Raw genomic sequence first — 6661 nt, forward strand, 5'->3', positions numbered from 1 at the left:
CTGTTGCTAGCAGTGACTGGGAAGGCTTTACTTAAGAGCACTTGGTCTTGGTCCAGGACAACCCTGGAGTTCATCATTACCACCATCCAGGGCAGCCAGGGAGACCAAGTCACAGCAAGCCACCTCCCAAATAAGCCAGGGGCTTACGCACTAATGAATCCTTATAGTTCTAGGTGTCACAAGAGGCTACCAGTACATATTCCTACCACAAAGCTTTTACCAACTGGATTTACATAATTAAAACAGAGAATGCCATTTAGGTCAACTTTGAGATGAAGTTTTGACCTTTATTTTAACCATAAGGAAATAAACCCACCTACTTGTGAGGTGGGAAAGAAAGATCTAGAGGGATCTTGCTCAGGGCTATATAGCAAACCAGAGGTGGGCCAGGTGGAAAACCCCAGAGCCTTCTTCCCATCTGCAGGACACTTTCACCCTTCACAGGGGCAGCTCCTCCTAACAGCAGTAATAGCACAGACCACCTTCTGGAAGGACCCAGCTGCATGGCTATTAACCTGGAGGCTACTGTTTGTTTTAAACTCCAGTGCTTTCAGACATGCATCTATATAATACTCATATTTAATCATGGTATTTATCTCAACTTAGCAGGCCAGGAAACAGAAATTCAGTGGTTGTCAAGCCTAGAAGGTTATACCAATGCATAAATGATCAATATTAGCTCACAACTAATAACAAAGATTTTCTGTTTCCAGACTTATTCTATAGATCTACTTAGCTTTTTCTTTTTTGGCTGCACTGGGGATCAAACCAAGAGCCTCATGTATGCTCAATGCCCCATCAAGTGCGTCTCTCTCCTGCTTCTGAAGACCCAAAGTTCCCGCAAAAATGTCAAGCTCTCCATGCTGCTCCTTAGGGCTCAGGCAAACCTCTACCCACAATCCATACTCCATATTCACATTCTCACGTGGCCTACAGTTGGTCCAATGACTTGACAATTCGGTGGTTACTTGATAGGATGCTGATCTTGTTACTTATTGTATTATATTAATTAATATAGGCCCCTGGGTACAAGCAGGAGGACCAGGACCCAGTTCCAGAAACCCTGAGGATACCCAAATCCATGCCTGCTAAAGTCCCTGATACAAAATGGTGCAGCATTTGCATATAATGTGGACATCCCTCTGTATACTTTGAATCCTCACCAGGTGACTCATAATACCCCTAATACAATGTAAATGTAGGCAAAATCATTGTTCTAAAGTGTGTGGCTTAGGGACCCAGGGCAAGAGACAAAAGCCTGTGCATGGCAGGTACAGATGCAAGGTTTTCCCCAAACATTTTCTCCCCTAGTTGTTGATAGACCTTTATTTTATTTATTTATATGTGGTGCTGAGAATTGAACCAAGTGCCTCACACATGCAAGGCAAGTGCACTACTACTGAGCCACAGTCCCCCAAACATTTTTTGACATGTGCTTGGTTGAATCTGCAGATGCAGAGCCCCAGACATGGAGGGCCAGGCACACATCACGAAGGTCTAGTTTTGGGGAACAGCACTTCCCTATCATATGTTCTCTTGGCATCCTGTGGATCTTGAATATATTGACGGCATAAAAAAGGTTAAACTCCTCTGCTGGAAGGATCTACTGGTTTCCAGAGTGATTTACAGCCCCAAAACCAGCTGCCTTCACTGTCTACACAAGCCTCAAGGCCACACCAGCAACATCCTGCTTGAGTCTTAAAACAGCAGCAGCTCTGTTTGCCTGTGCATCCCCAACACCACTGGCACACCCTGAAGGCTTATTTGCCAAGGAGTAAGAGGACTCTGTTAGGAATAATGGCTGGGTATGCTTAAGTTAACCCAGAAAGAAAAAAGCAAAGTTCAGAGAGATTACACAGCAACTCCTTCCTCCTTCCCACTGCCCCATCCCTACCCTGAATTTTAGGAATGTTATCTCTCAGCATCTAGTTATCCAATAAATTGGAAGAATACAGTAAACCCAGCGGGGTTCTTAGATTCAATCACAGGCAAATGGATAGAGAATACTCCTGGTATTGTGCAGGAAGAAAGTTAATCTACTAGAGGCCAGTTAAATTCTGGAGGAGCTAAAACACTGAAAAATTAAAACCTGTGTATCTTAAGGAAAGCATTATGACTCAAGCTTATCTGCTTTCTCATTCCTATATTAGAAGAATGACTATGAGCAGATTATCTAAGGCACACAACATCTCCTACCCTCCCCCACCACCCAGATAAGGGCTTATCAACAAAACAAAACAAAACAAAAGGAAATTAGGTCCCCAAGTGTTGAGCCAGTGGCAAGGGCCCTCTTAACCAGTTTAATTTTAAAACGTGTAGATGGCAAATTAGAACCCAAATTAAATTTCTACTTAATTAAAAATTTTAAAAAGTTTCAAGGAGACTTGGATCAACGTCCAGAGAAGCTCTGTGAAATAGGAAGAGTAAGAAGATCAAAAAAGACTGCTAAGGTGTGTGATCTATCTGGGCATGGGATAGAGATGTGCCCCATTTTGAAATTTGAAAACTCCAGAGGGCAAAGGGCTTTGTTCCCTCCTGAGGATCCCTCATGAACAAAGCCTGATAAGAGTGTGAAAAAAAAATTTTTAATGGCATGATTAGTGATGCAGTACTTGTCTGGATTTAGAGGCCTTTCAACATATCTAGAATTTTTATTTATAAATAATCCAAAGTACAATAGGTTAAAAGAGCTAAGAAAGGGATCTAATTTCTTGAATTCTTCCTCCTATCACTTTTTCCAGGGCAGTAAGGCTCAAAGAAACCAAGTGCCAACATCATTTCCAACTTGCTTCCCTAGAACCTCTTCATCCAAAGCCTGGAAGGGCATATTTAAAAAATTGAAAGAATGATTACCAAACCCAACCAGCTTCAAACACTGTTAGACCAGGACGCAAGAAAAGACCACTGACTCCAATTAAAATCAAATTAAAGCAAGCTTATTATTTCGACCGGCCAGACTGCCTTTTCCTCCCAAAACGGCAGGAACAAGACAGCACCCCAGCTTTCCTACAGCCCAGCTTTATAGCCCAGAAAGTTACACAAAAGGGGGGTTACAGATAACAGAACTCTGACAAGCATCACACTAATGGTAGTTTACAATTTTTGCTGGCTCCAACATCAGAATTTATGAAGACCATTAGAGCCTCAGAGAGGGTCATTGTCTGGCCAGGGAAGGCCAATATTTATGAGGTGTCACTAAAGTTTCAGAGAGGGCTGCTATCTGGTCAGAGAGCCAGGCATGGGTGAGTTCAAGGCACGGGCAGGCATTCCAAGCAGGTTCAGAATTTGCAGTAATTTATAGTAAAGCCGAAATTAGCTTTTCATGGCTTTGTGGTGAGAGGGCTCCCAATTTAATAAAAGATCAGGTTGGGTTTATCAACACTAGACATATCTTTTTCATCTAGGAAACAAGGAAGATAACCCCATCCAACTACCAACTGCTCAAAGACCACCACAAACACAATCCCTTGGATTTAGGGCAAGGCTGAAAAAAACCAACCAGGCCAGGCACCATGGGCAAAGTCATCCCAACCTGAAGCCACAATTGGTTGTGAGAACTAAATATCATGTACCTGAGGTCCAGACTGGGTGGACCACAGAGCAGGCTATTTTCTCTGCAGAATTATTTCAGTGAGCAACACAACACTGAAAGACCCTAGCCCAGTCAGCCCAGTTACCTAAGGCCAAGATATGAAACAAAGATACCAGGCACACCATAAACAGGTTCAGGCGCCAGGCATGCTCTCCGGACTACCGGTTGAAGAACAGAGCACCCGCATCCTGAGGCATGAATGAATAAACCGGAACAGATAAGCAGGAACAGAAAGAATAGAATGCAGACCTGTGGTTTTTGGAATGCAGACCTGTACCCCCTAGGTGGCCTATATGCTAGATTTAAACAAACCAATAAGAAACCTGTTGCTTCCCGCGCGCGTGAAACCTGTCCCAAACCCTATAAAAATCTCTGTATCCCCAAGTCCGGTGTGCCAGTTCACCAAAGCTCCGGCTGAGGTTCTGCTGGGCACCCGCAGGCGCCTGTGTCCCAATAAACCAACCTCTTGCTTTTGCAGCCAGTGTTTCCTGTGATTCTCCTTGGACAGGGATACGGGCGTCTTTCATTGTGAAAGGGTAAAGTTTCTAAGCTGGAGAGCTTGAATGTAAAAGATTAGGTATTAAATTCCTCTGTTACACCCAGAACCTGGAATTCCTGAGATAGTTAAAACAACACCCTACTGGCCATTTAGCCTAGGGCCCTGTGCAGTTTGTCACAGGGCCCGAACTAATCAGTTTGAATGTGTAACCCGCTTAGGAATGACCAATCACCCCTGCCCGAGCTGTTCCCGCCAATGAATTTGCCAATCACATCTCAGAGTTGTTGTTCAATTTCCCCGCGCCTCATGATGATTTGTTCTGATGTATGCAAAGCCCACCGCCCTCTCCAAAAAGTGTACTTAAGCTCTGCTTGACCTTTGCTCTGGGCTCTGGGCTGCTCTCCCTTCTTGAGTGAGCACGGAGCCCCAGTGCGCTGGAATGGATCCCCAATAAATCCCCTTTTGCCAATTGCATGGAGTAAGTCTCTTGTGTGGTCTCTCCCTCCGATGCTCCCCTTACAATTGGACGGGGGTCTTTCAACACCATCCTGACACAATAGTCAAACTAAAAACATTTTCTTTTTAACAAAATGATTGTTCAAATTCCTAACACACTTTTACAATGCAAATAATCTAACTATCATCTTATGACTGTTGTAATAAGGAACCCAAAACTCAGGGGAATAAAAATGAAGTTAGCCTCCTGTTCACACTGCTGAAGTTCATGCAACCAGACAGGAACACATCCCTTGGTCTAATGCCTTAAAAAAACACTACCAAGGAGTTCCCTAGCACCCACCAACACTTCACATTTCAAAAGAGGAAAAGCTAACCATCTCCAGCCTCCCAAAATGGTTTCCAGCCCCTACCTACAGGGAAATTCACTAACTGCAGGAGCCACACAAGTGTAACTGACTTGAACCCAGGAGTGTAGGGCCTGGTTCTTACAGTTGAGTTAACAATGCAATTTATTTTTAATAAATAAAAAGGGGTTGTGGGCAAATTGCAGTCCCCCTCTTCTTTATTTTTTGGGGGGGGATCTCAGATGAATTGGCCTGAAACCTCACTAAAGCCAGTGTAGGTCATTTTAGGAAGTTACTTGAAACTTGAGAATCTTAATTGTTGATGGTTGTAATCCAGTTTAGCATGAAGGGCATTTGAAACCCTTTTGAGAAAATGCTAATTTTCCCTAAGTAGTGTTAGCTCCCTCCCAGACCACCCGCAGATTTTTTGACCTGCTAATTATTACCTGGACTTCATTTTCCTCCCCACCCCAACTGCATTCTCAAAGAGTGTGGCAAAATAAAGCCAGTGGGGTTGCTGAGCGCCGGCTGCCCTGGTCCCCTGGGGCCAGAACCCCTCTGGTTACCCCGGTTATTTTTAGGAAGTGGGAAATCAAAGATGGCTGGAGGTCAGGCCCTGAAAGGTTAGGGGGAAGATGGCCAGGCGGCGTAGCCTCAGGGAAAAGGCGAAAACCAACAGAAAAAACAAAAAAGAAGAAGAAGAAGAAGAAGAAGAAGAAAACGTGAAAGGAGAAATAGAGTTTTCTTCTCTACCAACTCTCAGGGAGATCCAGCCCCCTCCACAGCGGGGTTGGCCAGCACCCCAACCCCTGCGAGTGGGCAAAGGTCGCACCCCCTCCCCCACTTGGCCTGGGAGGGGCGCGCGTGCAACAGATCGCCCTCCTCCGGGGGTCTTCCAGGGGTGCGCCCCTCCTCCACCCTCCTACAAAAGCCCCCAAGGAGTGATGGACAGGGAGGAGAGCCTTGGGGTCTCTTTCTTTTAAAACCGGCGCCAGAGAGGGAGGGGGAACCGAAGTTACTGCGGGGTGTGTGGGGGGGTGTTACTAGTTAAAGGAGTGGAACCAATTAAGAAAGAAGCTGAGGACTAGGAGAGGAAATCCTTTTAAGAGTGAGGGAGACAGCAGACAGTAGGGGTCAACTTTACAATAAGAGGGGAAAGAGCTGGGGGTGAAACTTACACAAGAGAGAAGAGAAAAAGTGTAAAATCTGCAAAGACAGAGGTGGGGGAAATGCGGCTGCCTCCCTTTCCTTAGAGGGAGTCCCCAGAACCCGGTTCCAGAATCCACACTAGAAGCAGAAGCGCCCCGCATGCAGCCCGCGCCTTCTATGGTCCCACGAACGTCCGTGAAACTCCAGCGCCCCGGTGGGCGCTCCAGCCTCACTCACCCGGCTCCCCGGCCGCCAGCGCCGCTGGGACCTCATCTGCGAACTCTGGAGTTGGCTGCTGCCACGGCTGCTTGCCTTGGTCCTGCTCGGAGTTGATGTGCTGGGGTCTTGCCTGCTTGCGTCTCCACTTGGTGCGAGCATCGGGGCGCTGGGAGAGCCGTGGTTATTGGCCCTCTAAGCCACAAATTCCTGGAGTTGGGAAATTTACGCCCTTCAGGCCAGAACTAGGGGCGGGACGCGGCGGTGGTGGAGGCTTGCAGAGTAGGCCCGGCGCCTGCCCAAGTCCACCCTCGTCTTCCGGGCTTGCAATGCATGTTATAATGTGTTGACTTCCTCTGCAGCCAGTGTTTCTCAAGGGACCTCCATCTGCATTTGTTTATG

The sequence above is a fragment of the Ictidomys tridecemlineatus genome (assembly GCF_052094955.1).
Source record: "Ictidomys tridecemlineatus isolate mIctTri1 chromosome 1 unlocalized genomic scaffold, mIctTri1.hap1 SUPER_1_unloc_4, whole genome shotgun sequence".
Lineage (NCBI taxonomy): Eukaryota > Metazoa > Chordata > Mammalia > Rodentia > Sciuridae > Ictidomys > Ictidomys tridecemlineatus.